Here is a 16,488-nt window from a genome sequence, read left to right as displayed (position 1 = left end):
GTGGTCAAAGCAAAGCACTGCTGGAGTGGGAGGCTCACCTGCACTCAGGAGACAGATGAACTATTGTGTCAGTCTTTAGAGGAAGATGCTATGACTGAGGAGGGAACCACAGATGTGAATGGGGATGGAGAGAGTAGGGGTGAAAGTTAATGCCATTAAAAACTGAGATTGGGAACAGGTAATCAATTTAAACTGAGAAACTAATGGGAAAAGAATGAGAAGATAAGATGGGTCCAGGAATCAAAGAACAGATAAGGGAACACTGATAATTAAATTTATTTGTCAAATAAGAATCACAGCCAGTTGATACAGGGTCCATGAAAAATACAGAAGTCAAATTTGTCAGAAGAACCACAAAGATTAGGATCTTCCTCATAAATTGTGTCTAATGCTGGTCCACAGGGCAAGATATCTGAAATTCTAGCTGATCTTCACGTGGTTTACAAAACCAGTTAATAAACCAGGGCTGATTTTGCTCATCAGTCCATGAATGTAAGTACGGGTTCTTTCCTGCTTCTAACAGTTTACCTAAATATTGCCATTTCTAACTACTAAGTTTTTCTTCCATGAGATAAGCAGCGGCTTTTATCTCTAAAATGGTCTTTCTCTCAATCATAAGCCATCTAACCGAACAAATGTTATCAGTTGCCATTCCCCCCAACTCCATTATTCACTGAACTAGGAAGAAAAAATCTAATGGGGAATGTGAAAAGTAAAGTTCTTCCCCATGCTCCATTCACAGAATGCATTATTTTTATAAACAACGAAAGCAAATTTCCACCCTAGCTACAAGTATTTCAATAAGCAAACTTTTTTCCCTGTCATTTTACAGTCTTTTTGGTGCAGGCCGTAGTATGTCACAGACCAGCGGCATTCTTATGGCAGACCCCTGTTTAACACACACTACCTTCAGCTGTCAACTTGTCCACACAGAGATCCAGGCATTCCTTGCTCCCATTCCAGTCTAGGTGTTAATCAGCGCTCTCTCCTTATTGAAGTGCAAGCTTGGAGAAAGCATCAGTCCTAAACATCAGTCCTAACCCCATTCACGTGAGATGTGGAATGAGTTGGTGGGTTTGACACTCATTATGGCTTTCTGTCACCCAGTCCATGACATCCTGTAGAATCCAAACAGTAAATCCACCTCAACATGTGCATGTGCTACACAAAAGTCAACACATACATGAATTCTCAGGTAGATGTGATGTTTCACATTTTTTAACTTGATAAAACACTTGTAAAGATAATTGTATAAACGTGTAGAAATAATTGGGCATCAGTCTTGCTAAAGCTGCTGGAATTTCAGGGAAATACATCATTTTTATTACTATATTTCCAAAAAGAATTAATGTATTTTTAAAACATACTTACACTGTAGTTTCACTATTTTAACACAGCAATAGAAAGGTCTCATGGAAAACAAATGTAATCCAGTGTTGATAGTAAAAATAAGGAATCAAAGAACAGATAAGGGAACACTGAAAATTAAATTTATTCATCAAATGAGAATCAAAGCCAGTTGATACAGGGCCCATGAAAAAATACAGAAGTCAAATTTTCAGAAAAACCAGAAAGATTGAGATCTTCCTCATGGATGGTGTCTAATGCTGGTTCAGAGGGCGTCTTCTCGTCTGTATCTTCCTTACACAGATAAGCCTTCATATATTTTTGGGACAATATGATATGAAATAAGAGGAATTTTGTATGGTATCATCAATTATTGTATGGAATCAAATACAGTACAGGTTACCTCATATTTCCAAAACAGATTATCTTTGTTCAAAGTTTGAAATAACACAGTTTCCCTGGGAAGTGACTGTATTTCTGCTCCCACATGTTGTGCTAAAGATTTTCCGCTAAAGCAGAACTGGCTATAACAGGGACTGAACAGATGGTGGTCCATGAAATTTGTCCCAGTAGTCTCTTCAGAGTCCTACCTGCTCTTAGTCACCTCTCTTATGCTACCAGGCACTTGAATTCTCACTGTTAGAATACCGTGTTTGAACTAAGGCATTACCTCCAGATTTTTTTAAATTACAGAATCATAGTATCAAAAAGTACTGCCAAGAACTAAAAAGGGTCTCACATTTCATCCTATTTGCAGGTTAACAAGTTAGCCAGTTGCAGTTTCTTGGATGCTGGCAGAAGACACAGACAAAGGGTAGTTTATTATTCACAGAAATAGTGGCAAAGTATCAGCATTTTAACTCTGGTTCCCTGAGCTCCAATTCCCACAGAGCAATACAAAGAGGGCCAAATGATACCTGCATGTGCTGTGGATGCATAAGAGGAGAGGAATCCTGAGCTTAGGGAACCCAAGTGTTTTATAATGGGCAGCAATCTGGCCTGCCCTTTCCCAGGAAAAGAGAAGCTACCTTTATTATACTGAATAGTAAACAAACTCACACCTTGCTCCGGAAGGAGACAGTGTATCTAATTTTTAAGGCTGTTTTCTGTACAAACAAATTTGAAAATATAGTTCTGCACAGAGGCAATCTGTATAAACCATGTTTTGTAGTTTCTGTAACTTGACGAACTAACATCTTCAAGATGGAATGTGAACTACTTTAGGTAAACAACTAGGGACCTGAGATAACCACCTGACCTCCCCACACTCTTAGCCCAGCATGAGTTTATAGGGGTGACACTTTAAAATACAGCAAACCAGTCCCAGTGTGTCCTTTCCTACCTCACCTCCTCCTCCCTGCAAAAACCACTGTAAGGCACTTACCTACTCTCTTTCTACCTTATAATCGATCCTAATCTTTCCCTATGTGGCCCCACATGGCATGCTGTATTTTCTCTTAGAGAACTGTGAGGATAATAAGCTTCTGTGATTTCAAAGCAGCTCTCTTTGTGCCTCACCGTATTTTAAACAAGATTATGATGAAAACACAGTCAGTAACTCTGCTCACAAAATATGGATAAACATGAGTGGTCCATGGAGAATTGTCTCCCAACAGATACTAGCCCAAAGGCCATTGGTTCAAATCTCTAAAGAGGCCCAAATCCTCTCCAAAAAGAGAACTCCCTGCTCCCGCAAAACAACCTAGTCTATCATTCAAACATTTTTGTTCAGTCATTCTATGTTACCTGTTATTTTTGTCTTCTGGGCCTTCTTTTCTACTTTGTGTTCTGTGAAAGGGCCAAAGGAGTTGTGGAACCAAAGAAAGACACAGATAAATCCAGTTTGTTGAGATGGGATGATTTACTAGGCGGAATTTACAGTTGAAAGTGTGGTCTTGGGTGGTTGCAAAACAGGTAGCTCTCCATACCACAACACCCCAGACCCAGGGCTTACATTTTGGGGAAAGTATAGTATACATGCTCTAGAGAGAATGTGTAGGTGGCTATGGGTGTCACAGGCTATGATTTCTGCAACAGCATCAGGAGTGGTTTTGGAGGAAACTTACAGTGAATAGGTGTTTCCACATAAAGAGTAATACAGCAACAAGACATTTGGAGGCATTTCTGGACTTGGGATTAGTCAGAAGTTACATGGTGGGTTAACATTTAAGATGAAGTCACTCTTGTCCCCACACCTGGAATCCAAAAAGAATATACATATTTGTAGGCAACCATAATGTGTGTGTCTTTCTTCCACTATTCTAGTTCCTGGAAACTTTCTTTTTAAGTAAAATTATCTGCAGTTTTTTCAACCATGTAGATGACACCCTATTAAATGCAATCTTATTTGTCTACCATTAAAATATATTGCCCACAGAAAATAGTTTAGGTGCCGTCTGAATAAACAACCCAGAGTAGAGTAGAATAGAACTTTTAACTCCTTGATTTACCTGCTACGTGGTAAATCACTTACTTATAAGCCATAGTTCACCTCTAATGATTAAGAGTCAATTATGAACTAAAGCCTCTAGGTTGTTAACACTGCTATGCCATTATTCACCCACCCTTTATTTTGTTTTTTCTCTAAAATATAGGACTTCATATTTATTGCTGTAAAATTGAATCTTAGATGCATTTCTTTTCTCAAGCATCTGAAAAGTCTCTCAGGTTCTGAAAATAAAATAAGTTATTCTTCCCAGTCTCAAAGCATCTGAAAATTTACTCTAATTTTATATAACCTAATTCTACTCCTTGGTTAAAATGTAGAGCAGGATAGAGCTGAGGATAGGGCCCTATGTACTTGAATAGAATCTCCCATCAGGTTTGCTTAGATCAATCCTCACTGAGCATAGTTGTTCAACAAAAGAATTCATTTAACTGAACTTTCTTCCAAACATTACTGGTTAAAAATGTTCTCTTTGGAGGCTTTTGACTACTGCATTTCTATATGCTGTCCTTCTGTCAGTTTGCTAACTAGAGGAAAGAGGTTGGTATGTGACATGGCTTGGCTCTGTACTTCCACCTAAATCTAACCTTGAATTATAAGAATTCCCATGTGTCAAGGCAGGGTGAGGTGGAGATAATTGAAGTATGGGCATGGTTTACCCCATACTGTTCTCATGATAATGAATAAGTCTCAAGAGATTTGATGGTTTTATAAATGGGAGTTCCCCTGTGCAGGGTCTCTTGCCTGCCACCACGTAAGATATGACTTTGCTCCTCCTTGTCTTCCTCCATGATTGTGAGGCCTCCCCAGCCATGTGGAACTGTGAGTCAATTAAATCTCTTTGCTTTTTAAATTACCCAGTCTCAGGTATGTGTTTAATTGCAGAGTGAGAACAAACTAATATGGTATGCCATGACTTACTCTTACAGAATTCATGATGGCACCAGTGATCATTTTCTCTGTCATCTAGAAGGTCATTATTTTTTATATGTGCATGTGTCGCTTCTTAATAACAACTCAGAATAGGTTAACATTTAGTAAATATATGCTGTATGTGGTTTTGTGGTATGATTTGTCATGAAAATATAATATAAAGAAAAAATTTAATTGAAAAAAAAAAAAAAACATTCCAGGAAGCATTCAAAGAATGGAGAGGACTGGGCACATCATTAGGGTCAGAAAGAAGAGCACTGGTGAGGGGAATATGCCAAAGTGTATAAAAGAAATTAAGTGAGGAAGAAAACAGTGCATTTAACCTCTTTTTATTTAAATCTAACTTATTTTGGGGAGAATTACATTTTAAAAATTATTTTTCTGGCTACATAATCATTTGGGCCCTCAATTTGCATATTTATTTCATTATCTGGTACATAATCCTGGAAGGCAGGGACCATATCTAATTTTTCAGTATTTTAACCTCCACAGTTCAAGAACATAACTAACTTATCTAATGTACTCAGTAATAATTTTGGAATTGAAATGTTTAATTTTGTGAGATTACATGCCAGAGTCTGTTAAAGCTTGGACAATGACCCCTAGAAAGATGGAATGATTTGCTTAGAATCAAACACATTTCAATGTATTCCTCTGCAAAAGTGCTTCTCTCCATCTCCATTCTAGGACTGTCTTTCTTGGATATCCATGATTGGTCTCGAATCTCTGTACAGGCTGCTTACAAGGGAGCTAGGTCTATTGTGGTTATTTGACTTCGTGGAACTAGTTTATATATTAAGAAATGTACACTTTGATTCCAGAGTCTGACTAGTTACTTCTAATACCATTTGTTGGCTATCACATAGACACAGACGTAAAAACATTTATCCCAGAGGGCCAAAAGGAGTTTTTCTCAGATGCTCCTAAATAGTATATTTAGGAGCTAATGGTATATATTTAGAAGGGTCTCTTTCCCAGTTGTTTTTATTAGCAATTGGAATAGTGCCAAAAATCATGAAATGAAAGTAAGCATTTCACTAAAATGACCCAAAAAGCACATCAAATTTTTCTGTAGTCCCAGGAACGGCTAGCTGTGGCATATTTACGGCAGCGTTAACCAGAAGGCGTAACTTCTTTGACGACTGCACTCATCTAAGCGCTCTTAATGTGACTCATGGAAACAACAAGCAGTTGTGACCATGGCTTCAACAGCTGGGCTTGGAAAACCCCAAGGATCTTATGTGTCAACCAACTCCCAGTCCTTCCTTGTCCTTCCACTTAAGGATCATCCTGACCAAGGGCCTTCTACATGCACATTTCTACCCAGCTTATTTCCAAAATTATTCCTTTCATCCCAGAGAGATCTGATTTTTTTTAAAAAGTAATCAAAAAATTATTCTTCGTAAATGACTGGATTGTTTTTATTAGCTGGTATATTTAAAACAATATTTTAGAAAAGGGAACTCCATAACATCCATCTTTGCCCACATCCCATTAGAAATTCTGGAAGTATAGTGCAATATCAAGGAGCCAAGAGTACTTCCTTTCTTTATATTTACTACCCCAGTTTTTAATTTGTAAAAGTATCCTGACTGACTTGTAGGTACAGGAACAGAGAGACTACCACTGCAGAAATTTTGTAAATGGGATATGATATAGGAAAGCATTCACACCTCTTAGTAAATAGCTCTGAAATTCTTCTCTTACAGAAAATCCCTGGATAGCCTTTTGCTGGAGCTTTTCCTGTTTGAAAACTTAATATTTGTCATCTATGTTTCCAAGAGCTATTCAAACAAGAAACTTCATAAAAATGTTTTATGTTCTTTGGAGAAAATGATGGACAAGTATGTCATTTTGAAATTCACTTTGTTTCCTCCCAGGAGGAAGGGAGGAGTCGGGCACTTCCCAGTACTAGAAAAACAAGGTGGGCAAGGGCAATAGCAGAGAAGAGGAAAGGAAAAGAGACTGTGCCCTCCTTTCCTGAGAAGAAATTGCTCTTCCTGGGGCCACACAGACCGAGAATACTAGAGCTTAAAGCAGATTGAAAGTGGGAAAGTGCCTCTGCTGCTCAAGACTCCTCACGGCCTCAGGCTGCTGCGAAGGCCAGCATCTCATGCAGAATGTCCAAAAGGCTGCTTTTGGCTGCCACATCTGCAAGCTCAGTTACTGGACTGACCAGATCATTTTCTAGGGCAGCCTAGATAGAAAGGGAAAAATTGAACCAAATTTTATTTTTATACCGTAGAACTTACGTGTTCTCCTCAAGTTTGGTTGAGGAACCAACTAGATCTTACCTAAAATGCGAGAATACACCCAGTACCATGAGATGAGCTTTTCTATTCCAAGACAGAGCCTGGAGCCCATCTTTTTAGCTATGTTAAAAGACCCAGAAACTCTTACTTCATAATGACAATAAGACTGTATTGGAGCTGGAGGATACCTCCAAAACATTAAAGCAGCAAAGATGCTCATGTATTTGGTTTAACTGAATAAAATAGAAAACCATCATGAAAATCTTTAAGTCAGCTGAACCTGGTTAAATTTTTCAAAATCTTGGAAAATTCTCTTTCATCTACCCTGATGAGTTTTTTAAACTTTCATTTCTGCTTACTAATTTGCTAATCTTTGAAGTGTTGAATTGGAAGCAAACCATTTAGCTTTTGATGATTATTTCCAGAATTTAGAGTTTGATCTCTTGGTTAATTTGCCTCATGTTGACATGAAATGTATTCTAGTGGCATATCATAAGTTAAAGTGTAAATGTTCCTCTCTTCATCTTCCTGAATCTAAGCAGACTCTATGTATGATATGCAGAGTCAATAGCAACAGGACCCGGGATAGGCATTCTCCACTAGTGAGTAATTTCTTTCAAACTCCTACACTAGACCTGCCCTCGCACTGTTAATATGTTCTTGGAAACTTTTAATCAAATTATCAAATTCAAGTATATTGTATTAGTCTGCTTAGGCTGCTATATCAAAGTCTGGGTAACTCAAACAACTGACATTTATTTCTCACAATTCTGGAGACTGAAGCGCAAGATCCAAGTCTAGCATGGTTGGGGTTTGGTAATGGCCTGCTTCTAATCTTGCAGATGGTTACCTTCTTACTGTATCCTAACATGGCACAGAGAGGAAGCTCTGGTGTTTCTTCCTTTTCTTAGAAGGGTATTGATCCCATTATGGAGGCTCTAGCCCTCATGACCTCATCTAAACCTCATTATCTCCCAAAGGCCCCACTCTTAATACCATCATGCTGCGAGTTAGGAGTTCAGCCTGAGAATTTGAGGGAGACACATTCAGTCCATAGCATAAAAAATTACTAATTTCAATTATTAAGTATTGCTTATAGTTAGCTATGGTACAATTTTTTTTGGTTTATAAGTTTCTTTTATTTGCAAATATAATTTAAACCCCATGAAGTCCTTTTGAAATGTTTACCTTGATCTACATTTTGTAGAGAGGACAACAGCTTGAAGAGCAGAGCTTGAAGAAACAGCAAAGTGCCAGAGCCAGTGCTTGCCTTCAAGTTTTGACCTCCTATTCCATGCTTTTGTTACACTTCACTTGCGGTGGTGAGAAATAATAATTTTATATATGCATGTATGTAAAGAGGCACTAAAAGTACCAAAGCACTAGATTTTTCAAAATCGTCATGAAATGGAGAAGGATTTCCTAAATATGACATAAAACCAAGAATCCAAAATGAAAAAAAAAAGACAAATCTGACTGGATAATAATATTAAAGTTCTATAAGGTATAAAATAAATAAGAAATAAGAATTTGAAAATCAGTACAGATAGGAAATATTTAACATGCATATGACAGATGGGGGCTAAGTTTCTTAACATACAAAGAGCTATTATAAATCAAGAGCAACAAAAATGATTTAAAAACAAGCAAAGAACATGAATAAGACATTAACCGAAAGAAATACACACCTATAAAAATAAGCTTGCTCTCTCTTATACAAGTTGAGCATTTCTATTTGAAAATCTGAAATTCAAAATGCTCCAAAGTCCAAAAATTTTTGAGCACTGACATGATACCAAAAGTGAAAAAGTTTACACTTGACCTTCTATAATGGCTCACAGTCAAAATACAGTCAAAATTTTGTTTCCTGCCCAAATTATTTAAAATATTGTATAAAATTACCTTCAGGTTGTATGTATAAGGTGTATATGAAACAGAAATCTCAGTTTTCTTTTCTGAATTTAACTAAGAGTAATACTCAGGTATTTTATATTTGTTTTAAAAACAAATGAATAAATGGGTTAAAAATTGGTAGCTTTGTCCAAAAAAAGGAAAAAAAAAGACATCCCCTATACATAAATAAGACAGCACAACCATGTTAGTCAGAGCTGTCCTTCACATCATGTTTGTAGTCACAGGTCCCCATAAAATTTTTACTCTTCTCATAAAGAATTTTCTGAGATTGCAAAATGTAGATCGCTTGGTCAGTGTATTAGTACATTTTCATGCTGCTGATAAAGACATACGTGAGACTGGGCAATTTACAAAACAAAGAGGTTTAATTGGACTTACAGTTCCACGTGGCTGTGGAAGCCTCACAATCATGGCAGAAGGCATAAAGGAGCAAGTGATGTCTTACATGGATGGCAGCAGGCAAAAAGAGCTTGTGCAGGGACAGTTTCCTTTTTAAAACCATCAGATCTTGTGAGACTTATTTGTTACCACAAGAATAGCACAGGAAAAACCTGCTCCCATGATTCAATTACCTCCCACCAGGTTCCTCCTGTAACACATGGGAATTTAAGATGAGATTTGGGTGGAGACACAGCCAAACAATATCAGTCAGTAGCATTTATTCAAAGCCACAAATCATAGAATAATCCAGGGTAGAAGAAAAGAAAATAGATATAAGGGTTGACCTCAAGGTACTTAAGAGCCAGCAGGATATCTAAACCTACTGTGAAACATATATGTCAATAGATAGAGATATAAGAATATATATGCTATGTATAACAAGGTCGGGGTTTATGGAGTGAAGGACATGAGTGCTGTGGAGGGATGGGGAGGTTGTCAATGCGATAGGATGGCCATAGGTGACCATAGGACCATACCTTCTGACGAAAGTGTGGTTCCTATTGGACCTCATGGTGTGCCCACATTTTTTGGCATCTCCCCTAGCTCCCTACCTCTTCACTCCCGTTGCAATCACATTCATCCACACTTTCTGAGTTGCACATGTCTAGATTGAAACAAGTGTTTCCATGTGGCAAACACACAGAATTCTCCCACAGGCAAAAAGTACTGAGGTGTAATTAATGTCTTTTCAGACTATTGTCTGTATTTCCTTGAGCCCTCAGACTGATTGTCCTGTTCTAGTTCTAAGCCAAGGAGATTAGGCTTAGATTAGGTTGAGTATGTGGTCTTGGCTGCCAAATACATCATTCTCCCTGATGTACTTCCTTCTTTTTTAGACAGTCTCGCTCTGTCACACAGGCTGGAGTGCAGTGGTGCGATCTCTGCTCACTGCAACCTCCGCCCCCCTGGTTCAAGTGATTCTCCTGCCTCAGTCTCCAGAATAGCTGGGACTACAGGCGCATGCCAGCATGTCTAGCTAATTTTTTGTATTTTTAGTAGAGACGGGGTTTCACCATGTTAGCCGGGATGGTCTTGATCTCCTGACCTCGTGATCAGCCTGCCTCAGCCTCCCAAAGTGCTGGGATTACAGGTGTGACCCACTGCGCCTGGCCCCTCATGTCCTTTCTATGAACCATCACATTTTTCTATGATGGGATATTCTGAGCAAATATGGCATTGTGGAGAAGAGACTTTTATTCTAAGCACTGCATTTGGCTTTGTCCTACAGAAAAGAAATGACCAGAAGAATATAATAATTAGGTCAGAATGTCTTGTGAGCAAAGTTGCATTATTGATACTTAGGACAATACCAGATCTTTGAACTAAGAAGCTATTTCATAGATTCAATGTCTATGACTAACTGTATTGCATCAACACCAATTAGGCATCTAACTTACTTTATTAAATGGGTCAGAAATGAAATATAAACAAAAGCAAAATTTTTTCAACTGTAAAACACCATGAAAACCACAAGTCAGCCTGTGATTTTCGTGGTAAACAAGGCAAAGACATTTTTTTCTTTTATTTTTTAATATTTTCCTGGAAGGAATCCTAAGAGGTCATCCACTTCATTCTTTTTCTTTCAAGCAAAACCCCTTTCTAGCTATCTGTAAATAACAGACAAGTCTTATCATATCTTATTCTTTTTTATTAATAATTTTATTTAGCTAAAAAGTTTTGGAGCATCTACTTAATGGTAGGCATGCTACTAGGATTGGAGCTAACAAGATAAAAAGAAAAGGAAAACATGATGTTTACCCATGAGGAAGTAGTTTAGTTGGGAAAGACTGGCTTGGGTCCTTAAATTCCTTAAGCAAAATGGGGGAAGCAAGAGGATGCATAAGTTTGAGGGAGAAGAAAACATGTGGGTTTAATGGCATTGAGCTTGAGGCACCCATGGAGGGGCCAGTAGGCAGCTGGCTATGTCTGGAGAAGTTCTAATCTAAAAATACAGATATAGGAGTTACTTTCAACTGGGTTCTTGAAGCTGTGAGGACAGGAAAAGCATACAATGAAAACCACGCTTAGCAAAGGTGCCCCTTAAAAACCCAATTCAGCATTGTTATTATTCTGACAGTCCTGGTTACCTACTCATGTCTATCAGCACTCTTCTAGTTTAAGAATCATCCTCTTGGCCTGGCACAGTGGCTCATGCCTGATTTCCTAGCACTTTGGGAGACCGAGGCAGGCAGATCACCTGAGGTCAGGAGTTTGAGACTAGCCTGGCCAAAATGGCGAAACACCATCTCTACTGAAAATACAAAAATTAGCCAGACATGGTGGTGTGCGCCTGCAATCCCAGCTACTCAGGAGGCTGAGGCGGGAGTATCGCTTGAACCCAGGAGGCAGAGGTTGCAGTGAGCCAAGATCGCACCATTGCACTTCAGCCTGGGTAAACGAAGTGAGACTCTGTCTCTAAAACAAAAAAGAAACAACAACAACAACAAGAACCATCCTCTCCTTCAGACTTGATGAAAATAAGAAAACATGAGCCTATAGATGCACAGATTGAAATGCACAGGGTGGACGACCTTGAAGTTTGGCTGGATTGAAGTGCTAAAATACTGTAGTTAGGACTTGGCCTCTTTGCATCTTTCAGTTCTGCTGTCCTCCAAACTGGTTTTGTTTTGAAACATTTTCTCTCCACATGGATGTCTCCAGGAATTCCAGTCCTACATCCTACCAGTATCAAACCCCAAAAAAGGAAGTTTCTCAGCACCAAAAATTCCAGCTGAAATCTGGGGATCAACTCTCATTCTCTCCACTTGAGCGACATACTGTTTCTCAAACTCATCACTGTAGAAAGGTGGATGGAATACTCTGATTGTTCAGTCAAGTCCCTTGCCCCTCTGCTTTGAGGTCGCCCAGCCACTCAACAAGGAACAAGACTCAGGGAGGAGTGGCTCCGTAGAGAAGAATTGAAGAAGGGAAAAAGATACTGGACAGGTAAAAACCAGAGTTACCCTTGATCCCTTGTAAGTGCAGGAAATACAAAAATAAAATACAAATACAATGAATAAAATACAGCCCCGTGAAGACAAAAGAGGAAGACAGGAAATAGGACAAAGATAAAGTGATAAGTAGTCAGGGAAAAGTAAGTGTAAAGTATCAGAGTACCACGAAGGAAAGACACAGTTAAATGTCTGCCCCCCCTTCTTTATTTATTATTATACTTTAAGTTCTGGGATACATATGCAGAACGTGCAGGTTTGTTATATAGGTATACACGTGCCATGGTGGTTTGCTGCATCCATCAACCTGTCATCTGCTTAGGTATTTCTGCTAATGCTATCCCTCCCCTAGTCCCCCATCTGCCACAGGCCCTGGTGTGTGATGTTCCCCTCCCTGTGTCCATGTGTTCTCATTGTTCACCTCCCACTTACCTGAGAACATGCGGTGTCTGGTGTTCTGTTCCTGTGTTACTTTGTTGAGAATACCGATCATTAAAAAGTCAGGAAACAACAGTTGCTGGAGAGGATGTGGAGAAATAGAAATGCCTTTACACTGTTGGTGGGAGTGTAAATAATAGTTCAACCATTGTGGAAGACAATGTGGCGATTCCTCAAGGATCTAGAACCAGAAATACCATTTGACCCAGCAATCCCATTATTGAGTATATACCCAAAGGATTATAAATCATTCTACTATAAAGACACATGCACATGTATGTTTATTGCAGCACTGTTCACAATAGCAAAGACTTGGAACCAACCCAAATGCCCATCAATGATAGACTGGATAAAGAAAATGTGGCACATATACACCATGGAGTACTATGCAGACATAAAAAAAAGAAAGGATGAGTTTGTGTCCTTTGCAGGGACATGGATGAAGCTGCCCACTTCTTCTGTGTTTTGCAATGGTTCCGAGGAAACAGAGAGCCTCTCTCATTTGTCTAATTTACTATTCTTGATATCCTTGGAGGCCATTGTTTGGTAAGAGTTGTGGAGTTCATTCTGCAAGGGAGGAAACGTATTTTCTTTCCCTTTTTAGGTTCTTAGTTGAAACACTGTCCTGAAAACAAAAGTCAGATTAACAAAAGAAAAACAAACAGAAGTTTGTTAATGTGCACTGTACCCATCACACAGAAGAGGCCTCAGTTCAAGAAAGCACTTCTCTCTCAAGGCAGTAGCTTAGAGGCCTTGCTTCAATAGTATCTTAACAAAGAGCCATCAATCTTGTATAGTGGCAAAACAAAGAACAGAGTATCTTCAGGCTTCCAAAAGGGGGGGAGATTTGGGAAGGTAAATTTATGGGAAGAGATAGATCCTAGATCTCTGATGCCACTGTCCCTGAGCTGATAAAGGCAGAGAGGAGAGGCAGAGTGTACCCCTGCATTTAACCTTTTGACTAAAATCCTCGGTATTTTAGAGTGGAATATTTTGTTTTCCTTCCATTCCAAAGGCCAAAAAATCCCAATTGCTTTAGTACAACTTCTAGGTTCATTTTTCATCGTTTAAAACATTTCTGGATACCATTGAGATTTGCCTGTAAATTCTTTAGGTCCTTACATTTTGAATTTTAAAGCTAGAATTATTGCTTTGGTAAAGGTCTGAATAATAAAAATAATAAGAGCATTATTCTAATTCCTCACTTGAGCCTTATAAATATGCTTTTAACAGTAACTACTGTGCTGGATGGTGTGCTACTTCCAATCTGTTCTCCTCTTAGGTTTTCTTCTAGCTTACCTTCACATCTCTGTTATGGAGGTCATGGAAGAAAAAAACCTAAGAAGTGATAAGGTCTCATAGTATCTAACAGATTAACTTTGAACTGAATGTCCACTGTAATCAAATTGCTTTTCATTTGACTATTTTGGTTTTTAGGTTTTAGCCTAATAGCTACAAAAAAGTTTTAAAGTATCTAAATTACTCAGTACATAAAGACAAAGATTATTGTTTCTATGCAAAAAGGACATAGGCCTGAGTTCAAAGCTCTAGGAAAATTAAAAAAGAACCCATGCTGTGACTTACAACTTCAAATTAATTTGAAAATATAACTTGAAACTTTGAAACTTTGTCCTCCAGTCTGTATTTGTTGTTGTTTTAGATATTTGAGCTGAATTTGTCAATGGGGACATAACAACAGATTTAATCATTACGATGTGGAGGAATGTGTAGTGATATCCAAAGAGAACTTGACCAGAAGTAAGAAGAAGTGGCTTTGAGACCCAATACTGCTGTCCTTGTGACTTTGGAGAACTTACTCAACCTCTCTGAAACTCAGTCTTTCCTTCTTTAAAATGGAGTCTATAACCATTATCCACGGGTAGCAGAAAATCAATAACATAACAGAAATGAAACCAGCTGGTATACCGTATTTTCTCATTCAATGATACTCTTTATGCTTTATCACGTCATCATGTGAAATATAGGAAGATGCAAATTTCCTCCCTCAATAATTTATAATCCAGTAGGAAAAAACTATATGTGCACTGTAAGTGATATCTTATAGGAGTTTAGACAGAAGATTATCAGAAACAAGAAAAGTTGAGGAAGAGTGAATGTAGAATGTGGAAGGTGATGTAGGCCTTGAAGATTAAAGGTTTGCATTGTTAGAGTACAAGAGGGAGCCTCCTAGCTAAGTGAGTAAGTGTAGGGAAGGCAGAAGGGGTACAGAGAGTTTAACACATTTTTCCAGTAGGAAAGCATGATTCTTCCTCAGAATCTTTAGCAAATAAATAAATAAGCAACAAAAATCATCTTTCCATTTACTTTGCATGTATCATGGCTCACCAAGTCATAATTCAAGGGGAACAAGCTGATTTTCTTAAAAGCTTATCTTTTCCTTCCATCATTCAGAAGAAGTGGATTATCATAGAAAACACTCAGTACATTTCCTCTTTAAGTAAAGCATGGGTGGGGAAATTTAGGTGGGCATCCTGTGCTATGGTTGCAGAGAAGTTTTATGAAGGCTACTTGAAACATGAGAATCCGGGAATATTTGAAACATACATATTATTTGGTCAAAACTTGCTGGTTTACAGTCTGGTACCCAGACACATTGAGTGACTTTTCCAAGGCCACAAGTCAGATACTTAGAGAGGCGAAGTGAAAAGCCAGGTCCTCAGGAAGGCAGAATTCGAATCCAGAATGGATTAATGTGTAGTCCTTTATTTATTGATTTATTCATTCAGATAATCTTTCCTAAGGGCTTGTTATATGCTAGACACTATCCTGATTACAAGAGATTACATGTTATGAAAATAAAGACAACCCAAATGAGAAGAAACAGAGGCTATTTATTCCATTTGTTATAGCTGGGAAGTCAGCCACTATCACATCTGGTATATACTCAAAGGCAGGGAGAGGATGGCAAATCTTTCTAGTGAAGAAGAAGGAAGGCTTCAGGTATGCTCTGATTAGAGGCTGTTGGCATGGGGGAGCCTCATGCTAGCATGAGGTGGGCTTTCTGGGAGTGGTGCATATATGTGATTGGTTTGGGGAGCATACCATTCTGTTCTGCTGACCATTCTAGGCCAGAGGTTATAGTTTGGCTTACAGAAGTGATTGCTGCAGAGGTGAATGGTCAGAGTTCTGTTCTCATATGTGATCTGGCCATTGCCCATTTATATATTCCACTTATATATTTATATATGTCCATTTATTTATTCAGTCCCCTTAATGGGGCACAAGAGATGTCGTGCCTCCACTAATGGAACTTACAGTCTCATTGTTTAATCACACCTTGGAAAATCCTAGAAAGGAAAAGTTAGTGGTTGCAGAATGGGATCTGGAGTCTAGTCTGGAAGTTTCCTTGAACAAGTGACTCCAAGTTGTACACTAAATATTAAGTTGAAGTTATTCAGTAGCCAAGAGTAAAAATATCATTAGTAGAAGTATTTGTGAGGTTTTACAAATAGAGCTATCGATAGAGTTTTACAAAAGAGGTATTAATCCCTTTTCCCACCTCTGATCAGAGTCAACCAATCAAATGTTTTATACTATTTTTTTGTCTCTCACACCATAGCAACAAAATCAGAAGGGATCTCATTGTGAGGGCCTATTATGTCTTAAAACAAAACAAAAAGAACATAAAGGGCAGCATTTAACATGAAAATAGTATCCTGACCCTCCTTGGACTAAATGTTGTTAATCAAGTTTAAATTTAGCTCCCACGAAGTCTCAAAAGAAAAGGAGACAGCCAGGTCCAGCG

The sequence above is a fragment of the Macaca thibetana genome, chromosome 4 (genome assembly GCF_024542745.1).
Source record: "Macaca thibetana thibetana isolate TM-01 chromosome 4, ASM2454274v1, whole genome shotgun sequence".
NCBI lineage: Eukaryota > Metazoa > Chordata > Mammalia > Primates > Cercopithecidae > Macaca > Macaca thibetana.
This window is presented reverse-complemented; position numbering follows the sequence as displayed.